At 53.0% G+C, this 22,218-nt stretch overlaps 1 protein-coding gene across 1 annotated transcript in view; it reads left to right on the top strand.

Annotated features, from left to right (window-relative positions):
- Positions 1 to 960: 960 nt before the first annotated feature.
- The window catches only part of LOC138579446 (cortexin-3-like), a 73,340-nt gene continuing 52,082 nt past the window's right edge, over positions 961 to 22,218 (top strand). Inside the window, exon 1 of the mRNA XM_069649779.1 lies at positions 961 to 1,085. The gene's annotated coding sequence lies outside the window, so the exon portion shown is untranslated. The remainder of the gene's footprint in view (positions 1,086 to 22,218) is intronic.

Here is a 22,218-nt window from a genome sequence, read left to right as displayed (position 1 = left end):
ACGGCAGAGGAGAAAGAGGACATGGAAGAAGGTTACAGCAGGGAAGGAATGTGAGATGGAAAGAGGGAATGGTGTGAGATAATGACTAAAAGAATCAAAGGGATTCAGGGGACGACCTACAGGGAGAGAGCGCGAGCGCGGAAAAGCCAAACAGGCAAAGGCTGGGTAAAATGGTAGGGAATAGGGCATGGGGGCAGCAAAAAGGAAACGTGTATGGGGTGAATGTCGTAAAGGGAAAGAGGGTATGGAAACCAGAGAACATGGAAGGCGAGAAAGTATGGAAGGAGGCGTGTCATAGTGGGGGGATAGGCTTGGGCTGGGGTGAGCTTAGTATGCTAGAAGGGAAAGGGGAAGGAAAGGGTTTGAATGGGGAGAGAGGTCACATGGAAGCGCAAGAGAGAATGAAGAGAGCGGGATTTTGGGGAAATATAGCCTAGGTTCATGGAAGGGGATGTGACACCAAGCAAAGCATGGAATGATGAGAAGGAGACAGTGGAGGAGAGAACCCCCTCCCATCGAGAGGGTCGTTTGAGATCTGCGTCCCCTCCCCCGCCCCCGTTTGAGTGCAGGAGAAATCCACCCCACCCTCATGACAGTGCAAGTGAAACACTCACCTGCAGCACTACTTTATACTGCAGGAGAAATCCCCACCCCCATTATGTGAGTGGAGAAAGGCCACATCCACCGTTAGGTGTGGGGGGTGCGTGTAGAAGTGAGTGGGTGGAAATGACGGGCATCTCTCAAGCTTCAGCATCCCTTGCCTCAACAAGTGCACTGCCTCTGGGGTTGCCATAGATACCAGTTGCTACCGGCAACGCAAGCCTGGCTTTAAAGCATCCGAGGATGCTCTGATTACGAAGGAAGGGGAGGCAAGACTGGTGCAAACCGCTGGCGGAGCAGATCCCGATCCTACGAGCTTCCCCCGTAACGACTCCACCGCCGCGCTTGAGACACGTCACTCGAGGATCCCGCGCTCCATCGGGAAGACTTGCGCCCTCCGCCCAACCACCCTCACCACCGCACCGGCTGGGTTTCCCTGCCAGGGGAGACCAACAAGTGAGAAGGGGGAGTCTGGCGAGCGGCAGGTATGGCCATTCCATTTTCTGCATAGGGGTGCGCAACGGTGCCCAGAATCCTAAAATGTGCACACTGTACACCGCCTGTGCAGCGAGCCGGTGATGCACGCAACACTGCATAACATCCCCATCGTCACCGTCATCGAAGCGCCCTGCAACAGAGCGCTGTCGAACCCCAAGGCAGGCCAAGCTGCGCCGGGCCAGGTTCTTCCGGGGAAAGGACACCTCAGCATATCTCAGTAGTGCAACACATGCATGTGTGGGGCGGGCTCTTCCAGGGAAAGGGCACTCCGCATATCTCAGTAGTGCAACACATGCATGTGTGGGGCGGGCTCTTCCAGGGAAAGGGCACTCCGCATATCTCAGTAGTGCAACACATGCATGTGTGGGGCTGGGCACTTCCAGGGAAAGGGCACTCCGCATATCTCAGTAGTGCAACACATGCATGTGTGGGGCTGGGCACTTCCAGGGAAAGGGCACTCCGCATATCTCAGTAGTGCAAAACATGCATGTGTGAGGCGGGCTCTTCCAGGGAAAGGGCACTCAGTATGTCTCAGTGTTGCAACACATGCATGTGTGGGACAGACTCTTCCAGAGAAAGGGCACTCAGCATGTCTCAGTAATGCAACACGTGTGGGGCTGGGCACTTCCAGGGAAAGGGCACTCTGCATGTCTCAGTAATGTAACACATGTGTGGGGCTGGGCACTTCCAGGGAAAGGGCACTCAGTATGTCTCAGTGTTGCAACACATGCATGTGTGGGACAGACTCATCCAGAGAAAGGGCACTATGCATATCTCAGTAATGTAACACATGTGTGGGGCTGCGCACTTCCAGGGAAAGAGCACTCCTCATATTTCAGTATTGCAATATGTGTATACGCGGGACAGGCACTTCCAGGGAAAGTTCACTCAACATATCTCAGTTTTGCAACACATGAATGTGTAGGGCAGGCCCTTCCAGGGAAAGGGCACTCGGCATATCTCAGTTTTGCAACACATGCATGTGTAGGGCAGGCCCTTCCAGGGAAAGGGCACTCGGCATATCTCAGTTTTGAAACACATGCATGTGTGAGACAGGCTCATCTAGGGAAAGAGCACTCAGCATATCACAGTCTGCAATGCACGTGTGGGGCAGGCACTTCCAGAGAAAGAGTACTCAATATATGGGGGCAGGAACTACCAGAGAAAGAACACACAACATATCACATTATTGCAATACAGGTGTGGGACAGGCTGTTCCAGGAAAAGAACACTCACCATATCACAGTTTTGCAACGTGTGCATGTGTGGGGCAGGATCCACTAGAATAAGGACACGTACATTTCAGGATTCAGAAGCCTGCTTAACACATTCACAGGGGAATACTCTGCCAGTGTAAGGATGTGGAGCACGTTTTCCGATAGTAAGGGTGCTTTACATATAGCTGCCCCACACATGGGCAGGATCTGCAGGCGTAGGGGCGCATTGCGAATCTCCATGATCCAATATCTGCTTGTGTGGGGCACTGCCCTGCCCCCGCCCATGGACAAGCTCTGCCGGAGTATTGCAGTAAGGGCACTCGGTATAGCTCAATCTTGCAATTCATGCATAGGTGGAGGAGTGCCCTGCCCGTGGGCAAGCTCTGCCGGAGTATTGCAGTGGGGGCACTCGGTATAGCTCAATCTTGCAATGCATGCATATGTGGAGCTCTGCCCCGCCGGTGAGCAAGCTCTGCCAGAGTATTGCAGTAAGGGCACTCGGTATAGCTCAATCTTGCAATGCATGCATATGTGGAGCACTGCCACCGCCCATGGGCAAGTTCTGCCAGAGTATTGCAGTAATGTCACTCAGTATAGCTCCATCTTGCAATGCATGCATATGTGGAGCTCTGCCCCACCGATGAGCAACCTCTGGCAGAGTATTGCAGTAAGGGCACTCAGTATACCTCAATCTTGCAATGCATGCATATGTGGAGCATTGCCCCCGCCCATGGGCAAGCTCTGCTAAGGCATTGCAGTAAGGGCACTCGGAATAGCTCAATATTGCAATGCATGCATATGTGGAGCACTGCCCCCGCCCATGGGCAAGTTCTGCCAGAGTATTGCAGTAATGGCACTCAGTATAGCTCCATCTTGCAATGCATGCATATGTGGAGCTCTGCCCCACCGATGAGCAACCTCTGGCAGAGTATTGCAGTAAGGGCATTCAGTATAGCTCAATCTTGCAATGCATGCATATGTGGAGCATTGCCCCCGCCCATGGGCAAGCTCTGCTAAGGTATTGCAGTAAGGGCACTCGGAATAGCTCAATATTGCAATGCATGCATATGTGGAGCACTGCCCCCGCCCATGGGCAAGCTCTGCCGGAGTATTGCAATAAGGGCACTCAGTATAGCTCAATCGTGCAATGCATGCATATGTGGAGCACTGCCCCTGCCCATGGGCAAGCTCCGCCGGAGTATTGTAGTAAGGGTACTCGGAATAGCTCGATATTGCAATGCATGCATATGTGGAGCACTGCCGGCCCATGGGCAAGCTCTGCCAGAGTATTGCAGTAAGGGCACTCGGTATAGCTAAATCTGGCAATGCATGCATATGTGGAGCACTGCCCCAGCCCACGGGCAAGCTCTGCCAGAGTATTGCAGTAAGGGCACTCGGCATAGCTCGATATTGAAATGCATGCATATGTGGAGCACTGCTCCCGCCGATGGGCAAGCTCTGCCAGAGTATTGCAGTAAGGGCACTCGGTAAGCTCAATCTTGCAATGCATGCATATGTGGAGCTCTGCCCGGCCGATGAGCAAGTCCTGCCAGAGTATTGCAGTAAGGGCACTCGGTATAGCTCAATCTTACAATGCATGCATATGTGGAGCACTGCCCCACTGATGAGCAAGGTCTGCCAGAGTATTGCAGTAAGGGCACTCGGTATAGCTCAATCTTACAATGCATGCATATGTGGAGCATTGCCCCGCCCATGGGCAAGCTCTGCCGGAGTATTGCAGTAAGGGCACTCAGTATCGCTCAATCTTGCAATGCATGCATATGTGGAGCACTGCCCACGCCCATGGGCAAGGTATGCCGGAGTATTGCAGTGAGGGCACTCGGTATAGCTCAATCTGGCAATACATGCATATGTGGAGCACTGCCCCCGGCCATGGGCAAGTTCTGCCAGAGTATTGCAGTAAGGGCACTCGGTACAGCTCAATCTTGAAATGCATACATATGTGGAGCACTTCCCCCGCCCATGGGCAAATTCTGCCAGAGTAGTGCAGTAAGGGCACTCTGTATAGCTCAATCTGGCAATGCATGCATATGTGGAGCACTGCCCCTGCCCATGGGCAAGCTCTGCCAGAGTATTGCAGTAAGGGCACTCGGCATAGCTCGATATTGAAATGCATGCATATGTGGAGCACTGCTCCCGCCGATGGGCAAGCTCTGCCAGAGTATTGCAGTAAGGGCTCTCGGAATAGCTCGATATTGCAATGCATGCATATGTGGAGCACTGTCCCCACCCATGGGCAAGCTCTGCTTGAGTATTGCAGTAAGGGCACTCGGAATAGCTCAATCTTGCAAATCATGCATATGTGGAGCACTGCCCCCACCCATGGGCAAGCTCTGCTGGAGTATTGCAGTGGGGGCACTCGGTATGGCTCAATATTGCAATGCATGCATATGTGGAGCACTGCCCCCGCCCATGGGCAAGTTCTGCAGAGTATTGCAGTAAGGGCACTCAGTATAGCTCCATCTTGCAATGCATGCATATGTGGAGCTCTGCCCCACCGATGAGCAAGCTCTGCCAGAGTATTGCAGTAAGGGCACTCGGTATAGCTCAATCTTGCAATGTATACATATGTGGAGCACTGCCTCCAGCCATGTGCAAGCTCTGCAAGGGTGTTGCAGTAAGGGCACTAAGTATAGCTCAATCTTGCAGTGCATGCATATGTGGAGCACTGCCACCGCCCATGGGCAAGTTCTGCCTGAGTATTGCAGTAAGGGCACTCAGTATAGCTCCATCTTGCAATGCATGCATATGTGGAGCTCTGCCCCGCCGATAATCAAGCTCTGCCAGAGTATTGCAGTAAGGGCACTCAGTATAGCTCAATCTTGCAATGCATGCATATGTGGAGCACTGCCCCCGCCCATGGGCAAGCTCTGCTAAGGTATTGCAGTAAGGGCACTCGGAAAAGCTCGATATTGCAATGCATGCATATGTGGAGCACTGCCCCCGCCCATGGGCAAGCTCTGCCAGAGTATTGCAGTAAGGGCACTCAGTATTGCTCAATCTTGCAAGGCATGCATATGTGGAGCACTGCCCCCGCCCATGTGCAAGCTCTGCCGGAGTATTGCAGTGAGGGCACTCGGTATAGCTCAATCTTGTAATGCATGCATATGTGGAGCAGTGCCCTGCCCATGGGCAAGCTCTGCCGGGGTATTGCAGTAAGGGCACTCGGAATAGCTCGATATTGCAATGCATGCATATGTGGAGCACTGCCCGCCCATGGGCAAGCTCTGCCAGAGTATTGCAGTAAGGGCACTCGGTATAGCTAAATCTGGCAATGCATGCATATGTGGAGCACTGCCCCCGCCCATGGGCAAGCTCTGCCAGAGTATTGCAGTAAGGGCACTCGGCGCTGCTCGATATTGCAATGCATGCATATGTGGAGCACTGCCCCCGCCCATGGGCAAGCTCTGCCAGAGTATTGCAGTAAGGGCACTCGGTATAGCTCAATGTTGCAATGCATGCATATGTGGAGCTCTGCCCCGCCGATGAGCAAGTTCTGCCAGAGTATTGCATTAAGGGCACTCGGTATAGCTCAATCTTACAATGCATGCATATGTGGAGCACTGCCCCGCCGATGAGCAAGCTTTGCCAGAGCATTGCAGTAAGGGCACTCGGTATAGCTCAATCTTGCAATGCATGCATATGTGGAGTACTGCCTCCAGCTATGGGCAAGCTCTGCCAGGGTATTGCAGTAAGGGCACTCGGTATAGCTCAATCTTGCAATGCATGCATATGTGGAGCACTGCCCCCACCCATGGGCAAGCTCTGCTAGGGTATTGCAGTAAGGGCACTCGGTATAGCTCAATCTGGCAATGCATTCATATGTGGAGCACTGCCCCCGCCCATGGGCAAGCTCTGCCAGAGTATTGCAGTAAGGGCACTCAGAATACACTTGGTATAGCTCAATTTGGAAATGCATGCGTATGTGGAGCACTGCCCCCGCCCATGGGCAAGCTCTGCCAGAGTATTGCAGTAAGGGCACTCGGAATAGCTCGATATTGCAATGCATGCATATGTGGAGCACTGTCCCCACCCATGGGCAAGCTCTGCCTGAGTATTGCAGTAAGGGCACTCGGTATAGCTCAATCCGGCAATGCATGCATATGTCGAGCACTGCCCCCGCCCATGGGCAAGCTCTGACAGAGTATTGCAGTAAGGGCACTCGGTATAGCTCAATCTTGCAATGCAGGCATATGTGGAGCACTGCCCCCGCCCATGAACAAGCTCTGCCAGAGTATTGCAGAAAAGGGCACTCGGTATAGCTCAATCCGCCAATGCATGCATATGTGGAGCACTGCCCCCGCCCATGGGCAAGATCTGCCGGAGTATTGCAGTAAGGGCACTCGGTATAGCTCAATCTTGCAATGCAGGCATATGTGGAGCACTGCCCCCGCCCTTGGGCAAGCTCTGCCGGAGTATTGCAGAAAAGGGCACTCGGTATAGCTGAATCCAGCAATGCATGCATATGTGGAGCAATGCCCCCGCCCATGGGCAAGCTCTGGCGGAGTATAGCAGTAAGGGTACTCGGTATAGCTCGATATTGCAATGCATGCATATGTGGAGCACTGCCTCCAGCCATGGGCAAGCTCTGCAAGGGTATTGCAGTAAGGGCACTCGGTATAGCTCAATCTTGCAATGCATGCATATGTGGAGCTCTACCCCGCCGATGAGCAAGTTCTGCCAGAGTATTGCAGTAAGGGCACTCGGTATAGCTCAATCCGGCAATGCATACATATGTGGAGCACTGCCCCCGCCCATGGGCAAGCTCTGCCAGAGTATTGCAGTAAGGGTACTTGGTATAGCTCAATCTGCTCAATCTGGCAATGCATGCATATGTGGAGCACTGCCCCCGCCCATGGGCAAGCTCTGCCAGAGTATTGCAGTAAGGGCACTCAGAATAGCTCGGAATTGCAATGCATGCATATGTGGAGCACTGCCCCCACCCATGGGCAAGCTCTGCCGGAGTATTGCAGTAAGGGCACTCGGAATAGCTCCATATTGCAACGCATGCATATGTGGAGCACTGCCCGCCCATGGGCAAGCTCTGCCAGAGTATTGCAGTAAGGGCAATCGGTATAGCTAAATCTGGCAATGCATGCATATGTAGAGCACTGCCCCCGCCCACGGGCAAGCTCTGCCAGAGTATTGCAGTAAGGGCACTCGGCATAGCTCGATATTGCAATGCATGCATATGTGGAGCACTGCCCCCGCCGATGGGCAAGCTCTGCCAGAGTATTGCAGTAAGGGCAGTCGGTATAGCTCAATCTTACAATGCATGCATATGTGCAGCACTGCCACGCCCATGGGCAAATTCTGCCAGAGTATTGCAGTAAGGGCACTCGGTATAGCTAAATCTGGCACTGCATGCATATGTGGAGCACTGCCCCCGCCCACGGGCAAGCTCTGCCAGAGTATTGCAGTAAGGGCACTCGGCATGGCTCGATATTGCAATGCATGCATATGTGGAGCACTGCCCCCGCCGATGGGCAAGCTCTGCCAGAGTATTGCAGTAAGGGCAATCGGTATAGCTAAATCTGGCAATGCATGCATATGTGGAGCACTGCCCCCGCCCACGTGCAAGCTCTGCCAGAGTATTGCAGTAAGGGCACTCGGCACAGCTCGATATTGCAATGCATGCATATGTGGAGCACTGCCCCCGCCGATGGGCAAGCTCTGCCAGAGTGTTGCAGTAAGGGCAGTCGGTATAGCTCAATCTTGCAATGCATGCATATGTGGAGCTCTGCCCCGCCGATGAGCAAGTTCTGCCAGAGTATTGCAGTAAGGGCACTCGGTATAGCTCAATCTTACAATGCATGCATATGTGCAGCACTGCCACGCCCATGGGCAAATTCTGCCAGAGTATTGCAGTAAGGGCACTCGGTATAGCTAAATCTGGCACTGCATGCATATGTGGAGCACTGCCCCCGCCCACGGGCAAGCTCTGCCAGAGTATTGCAGTAAGGGCATTCGGCATGGCTCGATATTGCAATGCATGCATATGTGGAGCACTGCCCCCGCTGATGGGCCAGCTCTGCCAGAGTATTGCAATAAGGGCACTCGGCATAGCTCGATATTGCAATGCATGCATATGTGGAGCACTGCCCCCGGCCATCGGCAAGCTCTGCCAGGGTATTGCAGTAAGGGCTATCGGAATGGCTCGATAATGCAATGCATGCATATGTGGAACACTGCCCCCTGCCCATGGGCAAACTCTGCCACAGTATTTTTTATTTATGTTATTTATGTATTTAAAACGTGGCGAAAGCTCGCAAGCATCAGGGCGCGACAGAGACACAAAGACGGAGAGTTCAACAGGACAATACAAATAGAAAGGCAAGAGAAGAAAAAGGAAAGGAGTATTACAGGAGGGCCGGCATGGTGGAGGTGTCGATTATTTGAAGAATATGGTCTTCAGCTGTTTCCTGAATTGCAGTAAGGGCACTCGTTATAGCTTAATCTGGCAATGCATGCATATGTGGAGCACTGCCCCCGCCCATGGGCAAGCTCTGCCAGAGTATTGCAGTAAGGGCACTCAGAATACACTTGGTATAGCTCAATCTGGAAATGCATGCATATGTGGAGCACTGCCCCCGCCCATGGGCAAGCTCTGCCAGAGTATTGCAGTAAGGGCACTCGGAATAGCTCGATATTGCAATGCATGCATATGTGGAGCACTGTCCCCACCCATGGGCATGCTCTGCCTGAGTATTGCATTAAGGGCACTCGGTATAGCTCAATCCGGCAATGCATGCATATGTCGAGCACTGCCCCCGCCCATGGGCAAGCTCTGCCAGAGTATTGCAGTAAGGGCACTCGGTATAGCTCAATCTTGCAATGCAGGCATATGTGGAGCACTGCCCCCGCCCATGGACAAGCTCTGCCAGAGTATTGCAGAAAAGGGCACTCGGTATAGCTCAATCCGCCAATGCATGCATATGTGGAGCACTGCCCCCGCCCATGGGCAAGCTCTGCCGGAGTATTGCTGTAAGGGCACTCGGTATAGCTCAATCTTGCAATGCAGGCATATGTGGAGCACTGCCCCCGCCCATGGGCAAGCTCTGCCGGAGTATTGCAGAAAAGGGCACTCGGTATAGCTGAATCCAGCAATGCATGCATATGTGGAGCACTGCCCCCGCCCATGGGCAAGCTCTGGCGGAGTATAGCAGTAAGGGTACTCGGTATAGCTCGATATTGCAATGCATGCATATGTGGAGCACTGCCTCCAGCCATGGGCAAGCTCTGCAAGGGTATTGCAGTAAGGGCACTCGGTATAGCTCAATCTTGCAATGCATGCATATGTGGAGCTCTACCCCGCCGATGAGCAAGTTCTGCCAGAGTATTGCAGTAAGGGCACTCGGTATAGCTCAATCCGGCAATGCATACATATGTGGAGCACTGCCCCCGCCCATGGGCAAGCTCTGCCAGAGTATTGCAGTAAGGGTACTTGGTATAGCTCAATCTGGCAATGCATGCATATGTGGAGCACTGCCCCCGCCCATGGGTAAGCTCTGCCAGAGTATCGCAGTAAGGGCACTCAGAATAGCTCGAAATTGCAATGCATGCATATGTGGAGCACTGCCCCCACCCATGGGCAAGCTCTGCTGGAGTATTGCAGTAAGGGCACTCGGAATAGCTCCATATTGCAACGCATGCATATGTGGAGCACTGCCCGCCCATGGGCAAGCTCTGCCAGAGTATTGCAGTAAGGGCAATCGGTATAGCTAAATCTGGCAATGCATGCATATGTGGAGCACTGCCCCCGCCCACGGGCAAGCTCTGCCAGAGTATTGCAGTAAGGGCACTCGGCATAGCTCGATATTGCAATGCATGCATATGTGGAGCACTGCCCCGCCGATGGGCAAGCTCTGCCAGAGTATTGCAGTAAGGGCAGTCGGTATAGCTCAATCTTGCAATGCATGCATATGTGGAGCTCTGCCCCGCCGATGAGCAAGTTCTGCCAGAGTATTGCAGTAAGGGCACTCGTTATAGCTCAATCTTACAATGCATGCATATGTGCAGCACTGCCCCGCCCATGGGCAAATTCTGCCAGAGTATTGCAGTAAGGGCACTCGGTATAGCTAAATCGGGCACAGCATGCATATGTGGAGCACTGCCCCCACCCACGGGCAAGCTCTGCCAGAGTATTGCAGTAAGGGCACTCGGCATGGCTCGATATTGCAATGCATGCATATGTGGAGCACTGCCCCTGCCCATGGGCAAGCTCTGCCGGAGTATTGCAGAAAAGGGCACTCGGTATAGCTGAATCCAGCAATGCATGCATATGTGGAGCACTGCCCCCGCCCATGGGCAAGCTCTGGCGGAGTATAGCAGTAAGGGTACTCGGTATAGCTCGATATTGCAATGCATGCATATGTGGAGCACTGCCTCCAGCCATGGGCAAGCTCTGCAAGGGTATTGCAGTAAGGGGACTCGGTATAGCTCAATCTTGCAATGCATGCATATGTGGGGCTCTACCCCGCCGATGAGCAAGTTCTGCCAGAGTATTGCAGTAAGGGCACTCGGTATAGCTCAATCCGGCAATGCATACATATGTGGAGCACTGCCCCCGCCCATGGGCAAGCTCTGCCAGAGTATTGCAGTAAGGGTACTCAGTATAGCTCAATCTGGCAATGCATGCATATGTGGAGCACTGCCCCCACCCATGGGCAAGCTCTGCCGGAGTATTGCAGTAAGGGCACTCGGAATAGCTCCATATTGCAACGCATGCATATGTGGAGCACTGCCCGCCCATGGGCAAGCTCTGCCAGAGTATTGCAGTAAGGGCACTCGGTATAGCTAAATCTGGCAATGCATGCATATGTAGAGCACTGCCCCCGCCCACGGGCAAGCTCTGCCAGAGTATTGCAGTAAGGGCACTCGGCATAGCTCGATATTGCAATGCATGCATATGTGGAGCACTGCCCCCGCCGATGGGCAAGCTCTGCCAGAGTATTGCAGTAAGGGCAGTCGGTATAGCTCAATCTTGCAATGCATGCATATGTGAAGCTCTGCCCCGCCGATGAGCAAGTTCTGCCAGAGTATTGCAGTAAGGGCACTCGGTATAGCTCAATCTTACAATGCATGCATATGTGCAGCACTGCCCGGCCATGGGCAAATTCTGCCAGAGTATTGCAGTAAGGGCACTCGGTATAGCTAAATCTGGCACAGCATGCATATGTGGAGCACTGCCCCCGCCCACGGGCAAGCTCTGCCAGAGTATTGCAGTAAGGGCACTCGGCATGGCTCGATATTGCAATGCATGCATATGTGGAGCACTGCCCCCGCCCATGGGCAAGCTCTGCCGGAGTATTGCAGAAAAGGGCACTCGGTATAGCTGAATCCAGCAATGCATGCATATGTGGAGCACTGCCCCCGCCCATGGGCAAGCTCTGGCGGAGTATAGCAGTAAGGGTACTCCGTATAGCTCGATATTGCAATGCATGCATATGTGGAGCACTGCCTCCAGCCATGGGCAAGTTCTGCAAGGGTATTGCAGTAAGGGCACTCGGTATAGCTCAATCTTGCAATGCATGCATATGTGGGGCTCTACCCCGCCGATGAGGAAGTTCTGCCAGAGTATTGCAGTAAGGGCACTCGGTATAGCTCAATCCGGCAATGCATACATATGTGGAGCACTGCCCCCGCCCATGGGCAAGCTCTGCCAGAGTATTGCAGTAAGGGTACTCAGTATAGCTCAATCTGGCAATGCATGCATATGTGGAGAACTGCCCCCGCCCATGGGCAAGCTCTGCCAGAGTATTGCAGTAAGGGCACTCAGAATAGCTCGAAATTGCAATGCATGCATATGTGGAGCACTGCCCCCACCCATGGGCAAGCTCTGCCGGAGTATTGCAGTAAGGGCACTCGGAATAGCTCGATATTGCAACGCATGCATATGTGGAGCACTGCCCGCCCATGGGCAAGCTCTGCCAGAGTATTGCAGTAAGGGCAATCGGTATAGCTAAATCTGGCAATGCATGCATATGTGGAGCACTGCCCCCGCCCACGTGCAAGCTCTGCCAGAGTATTGCAGTAAGGGCACTCGGCACAGCTCGATATTGCAATGCATGCATATGTGGAGCACTGCCCCCGCCGATGGGCAAGCTCTGCCAGAGTATTGCAGTAAGGGCAGTCGGTATAGCTCAATCTTGCAATGCATGCATATGTGGAGCTCTGCCCCGCCGATGAGCAAGTTCTGCCAGAGTATTGCAGTAAGGGCACTCGGTATAGCTCAATCTTACAATGCATGCATATGTGCAGCACTGCCACGCCCATGGGCAAATTCTGCCAGAGTATTGCAGTAAGGGCACTCGGTATAGCTAAATCTGGCACTGCATGCATATGTGGAGCACTGCCCCCGCCCACGGGCAAGCTCTGCCAGAGTATTGCAGTAAGGGCACTCGGCATGGCTCGATATTGCAATGCATGCATATGTGGAGCACTGCCCCCGCCGATGGGCAAGCTCTGCCAGAGTATTGCAGTAAGGGCAATCGGTATAGCTAAATCTGGCAATGCATGCATATGTGGAGCACTGCCCCCGCCCACGTGCAAGCTCTGCCAGAGTATTGCAGTAAGGGCACTCGGCACAGCTCGATATTGCAATGCATGCATATGTGGAGCACTGCCCCCGCCGATGGGCAAGCTCTGCCAGAGTGTTGCAGTAAGGGCAGTCGGTATAGCTCAATCTTGCAATGCATGCATATGTGGAGCTCTGCCCCGCCGATGAGCAAGTTCTGCCAGAGTATTGCAGTAAGGGCACTCGGTATAGCTCAATCTTACAATGCATGCATATGTGCAGCACTGCCACGCCCATGGGCAAATTCTGCCAGAGTATTGCAGTAAGGGCACTCGGTATAGCTAAATCTGGCACTGCATGCATATGTGGAGCACTGCCCCCACCCACGGGCAAGCTCTGCCAGAGTATTGCAGTAAGGGCATTCGGCATGGCTCGATATTGCAATGCATGCATATGTGGAGCACTGCCCCCGCCGATGGGCAAGCTCTGCCAGAGTATTGCAGTAAGGGCACTTGGTATAGTTCAATCTTGCAATGCATGCATATGTGGAGCTCTGCCCCGCCGATGAGCAAGTTCTCCCAGAGTATTGCAGTAAGGGCACTCGGTATAGCTCAATCTTACAATGCATGCATATGTGCAGCACTGCCCCGCCCATGGGCAAATTCTGCCAGAGTATTGCAGTAAGGGCACTTGGTATAGCTCAATCCGGCAATGCATGCATTTGTGGAGCACTGCCCCTGCCCATGGGCAAGCTCTGCCAGAGTATTGCAGTAAGGGCACTCAGAATACCTTGATATTGCAATGCATGCAAATGTGGAGCTCTGCCCACTTATGGGAAAGCTCTGCCAGAATATTGCAGTAAGGGCTCTCGGTATAGCTAAATCTGGCAATGCATGCATATCTGGAGCACTGCCCCCGCCCATGGGCAAGCTCTGCCAGAGTATTGCAGTAAGGGCACTAGGCATAGCTCGATATTGCAATGCATGCATATGTGGAGCACTGCCCCCGCTGATGGGCCAGCTCTGCCAGAGTATTGCAATAAGGGCACTCGGCATAGCTCGATATTGCAATGCATGCATATGTGGAGCACTGCCCCCGGCCATCGGCAAGCTCTGCCAGGGTATTGCAGTAAGGGCTATCGGAATGGCTCGATAATGCAATGCATGCATATGTGGAACACTGCCCCCTGCCCATGGGCAAACTCTGCCACAGTATTTTTTATTTATGTTATTTATGTATTTAAAACGTGGCGAAAGCTCGCAAGCATCAGGGCGCGACAGAGACACAAAGACGGAGAGTTCAACAGGACAATACAAATAGAAAGGCAAGAGAAGAAAAAGGAAAGGAGTATTACAGGAGGGCCGGCATGGTAGAGGTGTCGATTATTTGAAGAATATGGTCTTCAGCTGTTTCCTGAATTGCAGTAAGGGCACTCGTTATAGCTTAATCTGGCAATGCATGCATATGTGGAGCACTGCCCCCGCCCATGGGCAAGCTCTGCCAGAGTATTGCAGTAAGGGCACTCAGAATACACTTGGTATAGCTCAATCTGGAAATGCATGCATATGTGGAGCACTGCCCCCGCCCATGGGCAAGCTCTGCCAGAGTATTGCAGTAAGGGCACTCGGAATAGCTCGATATTGCAATGCATGCATATGTGGAGCACTGTCCCCACCCATGGGCATGCTCTGCCTGAGTATTGCATTAAGGGCACTCGGTATAGCTCAATCCGGCAATGCATGCATATGTCGAGCACTGCCCCCGCCCATGGGCAAGCTCTGCCAGAGTATTGCAGTAAGGGCACTCGGTATAGCTCAATCTTGCAATGCAGGCATATGTGGAGCACTGCCCCCGCCCATGGACAAGCTCTGCCAGAGTATTGCAGAAAAGGGCACTCGGTATAGCTCAATCCGCCAATGCATGCATATGTGGAGCACTGCCCCCGCCCATGGGCAAGCTCTGCCGGAGTATTGCTGTAAGGGCACTCGGTATAGCTCAATCTTGCAATGCAGGCATATGTGGAGCACTGCCCCCGCCCATGGGCAAGCTCTGCCGGAGTATTGCAGAAAAGGGCACTCGGTATAGCTGAATCCAGCAATGCATGCATATGTGGAGCACTGCCCCCGCCCATGGGCAAGCTCTGGCGGAGTATAGCAGTAAGGGTACTCGGTATAGCTCGATATTGCAATGCATGCATATGTGGAGCACTGCCTCCAGCCATGGGCAAGCTCTGCAAGGGTATTGCAGTAAGGGCACTCGGTATAGCTCAATCTTGCAATGCATGCATATGTGGAGCTCTACCCCGCCGATGAGCAAGTTCTGCCAGAGTATTGCAGTAAGGGCACTCGGTATAGCTCAATCCGGCAATGCATACATATGTGGAGCACTGCCCCCGCCCATGGGCAAGCTCTGCCAGAGTATTGCAGTAAGGGTACTTGGTATAGCTCAATCTGGCAATGCATGCATATGTGGAGCACTGCCCCCGCCCATGGGTAAGCTCTGCCAGAGTATCGCAGTAAGGGCACTCAGAATAGCTCGAAATTGCAATGCAAGCATATGTGGAGCACTGCCCCCACCCATGGGCAAGCTCTGCTGGAGTATTGCAGTAAGGGCACTCGGAATAGCTCCATATTGCAACGCATGCATATGTGGAGCACTGCCCGCCCATGGGCAAGCTCTGCCAGAGTATTGCAGTAAGGGCAATCGGTATAGCTAAATCTGGCAATGCATGCATATGTGGAGCACTGCCCCCGCCCACGGGCAAGCTCTGCCAGAGTATTGCAGTAAGGGCACTCGGCATAGCTCGATATTGCAATGCATGCATATGTGGAGCACTGCCCCGCCGATGGGCAAGCTCTGCCAGAGTATTGCAGTAAGGGCAGTCGGTATAGCTCAATCTTGCAATGCATGCATATGTGGAGCTCTGCCCCGCCGATGAGCAAGTTCTGCCAGAGTATTGCAGTAAGGGCACTCGTTATAGCTCAATCTTACAATGCATGCATATGTGCAGCACTGCCCCGCCCATGGGCAAATTCTGCCAGAGTATTGCAGTAAGGGCACTCGGTATAGCTAAATCTGGCACTGCATGCATATGTGGAGCACTGCCCCCGCCCACGGGCAAGCTCTGCCAGAGTATTGCAGTAAGGGCACTCGGCATGGCTCGATATTGCAATGCATGCATATGTGGAGCACTGCCCCCGCCGATGGGCAAGCTCTGCCAGAGTATTGCAGTAAGGGCAATCGGTATAGCTAAATCTGGCAATGCATGCATATGTGGAGCACTGCCCCCGCCCACGTGCAAGCTCTGCCAGAGTATTGCAGTAAGGGCACTCGGCACAGCTCGATATTGCAATGCATGCATATGTGGAACACTGCCCCCGCCGATGGGCAAGCTCTGCCAGAGTGTTGCAGTAAGGGCAGTCGGTATAGCTCAATCTTGCAATGCATGCATATGTGGAGCTCTGCCCCGCCGATGAGCAAGTTCTGCCAGAGTATTGCAGTAAGGGCACTCGGTATAGCTCAATCTTACAATGCATGCATATGTGCAGCACTGCCACGCCCATGGGCAAATTCTGCCAGAGTATTGCAGTAAGGGCACTCGGTATAGCTAAATCTGGCACTGCATGCATATGTGGAGCACTGCCCCCGCCCACGGGCAAGCTCTGCCAGAGTATTGCAGTAAGGGCATTCGGCATGGCTCGATATTGCAATGCATGCATATGTGGAGCACTGCCCCCGCCGATGGGCAAGCTCTGCCAGAGTATTGCAGTAAGGGCACTTGGTATAGTTCAATCTTGCAATGCATGCATATGTGGAGCTCTGCCCCGCCGATGAGCAAGTTCTCCCAGAGTATTGCAGTAAGGGCACTCGGTATAGCTCAATCTTACAATGCATGCATATGTGCAGCACTGCCCCGCCCATGGGCAAATTCTGCCAGAGTATTGCAGTAAGGGCACTTGGTATAGCTCAATCCGGCAATGCATGCATTTGTGGAGCACTGCCCCTGCCCATGGGCAAGCTCTGCCAGAGTATTGCAGTAAGGGCACTCAGAATACCTTGATATTGCAATGCATGCAAATGTGGAGCTCTGCCCACTTATGGGAAAGCTCTGCCAGAATATTGCAGTAAGGGCTCTCGGTATAGCTAAATCTGGCAATGCATGCATATCTGGAGCACTGCCCCCGCCCATGGGCAAGCTCTGCCAGAGTATTGCAGTAAGGGCACTAGGCATAGCTCGATATTGCAATGCATGCATATGTGGAGCACTGCCCCCGCTGATGGGCCAGCTCTGCCAGAGTATTGCAATAAGGGCACTCGGCATAGCTCGATATTGCAATGCATGCATATGTGGAGCACTGCCCCCGGCCATCGGCAAGCTCTGCCAGGGTATTGCAGTAAGGGCTATCGGAATGGCTCGATAATGCAATGCATGCATATGTGGAACACTGCCCCCTGCCCATGGGCAAACTCTGCCACAGTATTTTTTATTTATGTTATTTATGTATTTAAAACGTGGCGAAAGCTCGCAAGCATCAGGGCGCGACAGAGACACAAAGACGGAGAGTTCAACAGGACAATACAAATAGAAAGGCAAGAGAAGAAAAAGGAAAGGAGTATTACAGGAGGGCCGGCATGGTAGAGGTGTCGATTATTTGAAGAATATGGTCTTCAGCTGTTTCCTGAATTGCAGTAAGGGCACTCGTTATAGCTTAATCTGGCAATGCATGCATATGTGGAGCACTGCCCCCACCCATGGGCAAGCTCTGCCAGAGTATTGCAGTAAGGGCACTCAGAATACACTTGGTATAGCTCAATCTGGAAATGCATGCATATGTGGAGCACTGCCCCCGCCCATGGGCAAGCTCTGCCAGAGTATTGCAGTAAGGGCACTCGGAATAGCTCGATATTGCAATGCATGCATATGTGGAGCACTGTCCCCACCCATGGGCATGCTCTGCCTGAGTATTGCATTAAGGGCACTCGGTATAGCTCAATCCGGCAATGCATGCATATGTCGAGCACTGCCCCCGCCCATGGGCAAGCTCTGCCAGAGTATTGCAGTAAGGGCACTCGGTATAGCTCAATCTTGCAATGCAGGCATATGTGGAGCACTGCCCCCGCCCATGGACAAGCTCTGCCAGAGTATTGCAGAAAAGGGCACTCGGTATAGCTCAATCCGCCAATGCATGCATATGTGGAGCACTGCCCCCGCCCATGGGCAAGCTCTGCCGGAGTATTGCTGTAAGGGCACTCGGTATAGCTCAATCTTGCAATGCAGGCATATGTGGAGCACTGCCCCCGCCCATGGGCAAGCTCTGCCGGAGTATTGCAGAAAAGGGCACTCGGTATAGCTGAATCCAGCAATGCATGCATATGTGGAGCACTGCCCCCGCCCATGGGCAAGCTCTGGCGGAGTATAGCAGTAAGGGTACTCGGTATAGCTCGATATTGCAATGCATGCATATGTGGAGCACTGCCTCCAGCCATGGGCAAGCTCTGCAAGGGTATTGCAGTAAGGGCACTCGGTATAGCTCAATCTTGCAATGCATGCATATGTGGAGCTCTACCCCGCCGATGAGCAAGTTCTGCCAGAGTATTGCAGTAAGGGCACTCGGTATAGCTCAATCCGGCAATGCATACATATGTGGAGCACTGCCCCCGCCCATGGGCAAGCTCTGCCAGAGTATTGCAGTAAGGGTACTTGGTATAGCTCAATCTGGCAATGCATGCATATGTGGAGCACTGCCCCCGCCCATGGGTAAGCTCTGCCAGAGTATCGCAGTAAGGGCACTCAGAATAGCTCGAAATTGCAATGCAAGCATATGTGGAGCACTGCCCCCACCCATGGGCAAGCTCTGCTGGAGTATTGCAGTAAGGGCACTCGGAATAGCTCCATATTGCAACGCATGCATATGTGGAGCACTGCCCGCCCATGGGCAAGCTCTGCCAGAGTATTGCAGTAAGGGCAATCGGTATAGCTAAATCTGGCAATGCATGCATATGTGGAGCACTGCCCCCGCCCACGGGCAAGCTCTGCCAGAGTATTGCAGTAAGGGCACTCGGCATAGCTCGATATTGCAATGCATGCATATGTGGAGCACTCCCCCGCCGATGGGCAAGCTCTGCCAGAGTATTGCAGTAAGGGCAGTCGGTATAGCTCAATCTTGCAATGCATGCATATGTGGAGCTCTGCCCCGCCGATGAGCAAGTTCTGCCAGAGTATTGCAGTAAGGGCACTCGTTATAGCTCAATCTTACAATGCATGCATATGTGCAGCACTGCCCCGCCCATGGGCAAATTCTGCCAGAGTATTGCAGTAAGGGCACTCGGTATAGCTAAATCGGGCACAGCATGCATATGTGGAGCACTGCCCCCACCCACGGGCAAGCTCTGCCAGAGTATTGCAGTAAGGGCACTCGGCATGGCTCGATATTGCAATGCATGCATATGTGGAGCACTGCCCCTGCCCATGGGCAAGCTCTGCCGGAGTATTGCAGAAAAGGGCACTCGGTATAGCTGAATCCAGCAATGCATGCATATGTGGAGCACTGCCCCCGCCCATGGGCAAGCTCTGGCGGAGTATAGCAGTAAGGGTACTCGGTATAGCTCGATATTGCAATGCATGCATATGTGGAGCACTGCCTCCAGCCATGGGCAAGCTCTGCAAGGGTATTGCAGTAAGGGGACTCGGTATAGCTCAATCTTGCAATGCATGCATATGTGGGGCTCTACCCCGCCGATGAGCAAGTTCTGCCAGAGTATTGCAGTAAGGGCACTCGGTATAGCTCAATCCGGCAATGCATACATATGTGGAGCACTGCCCCCGCCCATGGGCAAGCTCTGCCAGAGTATTGCAGTAAGGGTACTCAGTATAGCTCAATCTGGCAATGCATGCATATGTGGAGAACCGCCCCCGCCCATGGGCAAGCTCTGCCAGAGTATTGCAGTAAGGGCACTCAGAATAGCTCGAAATTGCAATGCATGCATATGTGGAGCACTGCCCCCACCCATGGGCAAGCTCTGCCGGAGTATTGCAGTAAGGGCACTCGGAATAGCTCGATATTGCAACGCATGCATATGTGGAGCACTGCCCGCCCATGGGCAAGCACTGCCAGAGTATTGCAGTAAGGGCAATCGGTATAGCTAAATCTGGCAATGCATGCATATGTGGAGCACTGCCCCCGCCCACGGGCAAGCTCTGCCAGAGTATTGTAGTAAGGGCACTCGGCACAGCTCGATATTGCAATGCATGCATATGTGGAGCACTGCCCCCGCCGATGGGCAAGCTCTGCCAGAGTATTGCAGTAAGGGCAGTCGGTATAGCTCAATCTTGCAATGCATGCATATGTGGAGCTCTGCCCCGCCGATGAGCAAGTTCTGCCAGAGTATTGCAGTAAGGGCACTCGGTATAGCTCAATCTTACAATGCATGCATATGTGCAGCACTGCCCCGCCCATGGGAAAATTCTGTCAGAGTATTGCAGTAAGGGCACTCGGTATAGCTAAATCTGGCACTGCATGCATATGTGGAGCACTGCCCCCGCCCACGGGCAAGCTCTGCCAGAGTATTGCAGTAAGGGCACTCGGCATGGCTCGATATTGCAATGCATGCATATGTGGAGCACTGCCCCCGCCGATGGGCAAGCTCTGCCAGAGTATTGCAGTAAGGGCACTCGGTATAGTTCAATCTTGCAATGCATGCATATGTGGAGCTCTGCCCCGCCGATGAGCAAGTTCTGCCAGAGTATTGCAGTAAGGGCACTCGTAATAGCTCAATCTTACAATGCATGCATATGTGCAGCACTGCCTCGCCCATGGGCAAATTCTGCCAGAGTATTGCAGTAAGGGCACTTGGTATAGCTCAATCCGGCAATGCATGCATTTGTGGAGCACTGCCCCCGACCATGGGCAAGCTCTGCCAGAGTATTGCAGTAAGGGCACTCAGAATACCTTGATATTGCAATGCATGCAAATGTGGAGCACTGCCCACTTATGGGAAAGCTCTGCCAGAATATTGCAGTAAGGGCTCTCGGTATAGCTAAATCTGGTAATGCATGCATATCTGGAGCACTGCCCCCGCCCATGGGCAAGCTCTGCCAGAGTATTGCAGTAAGGGCACTCGGCATAGCTCGATATTGCAATGCATGCATATGTGGAGCACTGCCCCCGCTGATGGGCCAGCTCTGCCAGAGTATTGCAATAAGGGCACTCGGCATAGCTCGATATTGCAATGCATGCATATGTGGAGCACTGCCCCCGGCCATCGGCAAGCTCTGCCAGGGTATTGCAGTAAGGGCTATCGTAATGGCTCGATAATGCAATGCATGCATATGTGGAACACTGCCCCCTGCCCATGGGCAAACTCTGCCACAGTATTTTTTATTTATGTTATTTATGTATTTAAAGCGCGCCGAAAGCTCGCAAGCATCAGGGCGCGACAGAGACACAAAGACGGAGAGTTCAACAGGACAATACAAATAGAAAGGCAAGAGAAGAAAAAGGAAAAGAGTATTACAGGAGGGCCGGCATGGTAGAGGTGTCGATTATTTGAAGAATATGGTCTTCAGCTGTTTCCTGAATTGCAGTAAGGGCACTCGTCATAGCTTAATCTGGCAATGCATGCATATGTGGAGCTCTGCCCCCGCCCATGGGCAAGCTCTGCCAGAGTATTGCAGTAAGGGCACTCGGTATAGCTCAATCTGGCAATGTATGCATTTGTGGAGCACTGACCCCGCCCATGGGCAAGCTCTGTCAGAGTATTGCCGAAAGGGCACTCGGTATAGCTCAATCCAGCAATGCATGCATTTGTGGAGCACTGACCCCGCCCATGGGCAAGCTCTGTCAGAGTATTGCCGAAAGGGCACTCGGAATAGCTCGATATTGCAATGCATGCATATGTGGAGCACTGCCCGCCCATGGGCAAGCTCTGCCAGAGTACTGCAGTAAGGGCACTCGGTATAGCTAAATCTGGCAATGCATGCATATGTGGAGCACGGCCCCCGCCCATGGGCAAGCTCTGCCAGAGTATTGCAGTAAGGGCACTCGGCATATCTCGATATTGCAATGCATGCATATGTGGAGCACTGCCCCCGCTGATGGGCAAGCTCTGCCAGAGTATTGCAGTAAGGGCACTCGGTATAGCTCAACCTCGCAATCCATGCATATGTGGAGCACTGCCCCAGCCCATGGCATGGGCAAGTTCTGCCAGAGTATTGCAGTAAGGGCACTCGGAATATCTCAATAATGCAATGCATGCATATGTGGAGCACTGCCCCCGCCCATGGGCAAGCTCTGCCAGAGTATTGCAGTAACGGTTCTCGGTATAGCTAAATCTGGCAATGCATGCATATGTGGAGGACTGCCCATG

The sequence above is a fragment of the Ambystoma mexicanum genome, chromosome 1p, assembly GCF_040938575.1.
Source record: "Ambystoma mexicanum isolate Mex_15411 chromosome 1p, UKY_AmexF1_1, whole genome shotgun sequence".
Lineage (NCBI taxonomy): Eukaryota > Metazoa > Chordata > Amphibia > Caudata > Ambystomatidae > Ambystoma > Ambystoma mexicanum.
Note: the sequence above shows the minus strand (reverse complement) of the source record. Positions and strands in the feature narration are given on the sequence as shown.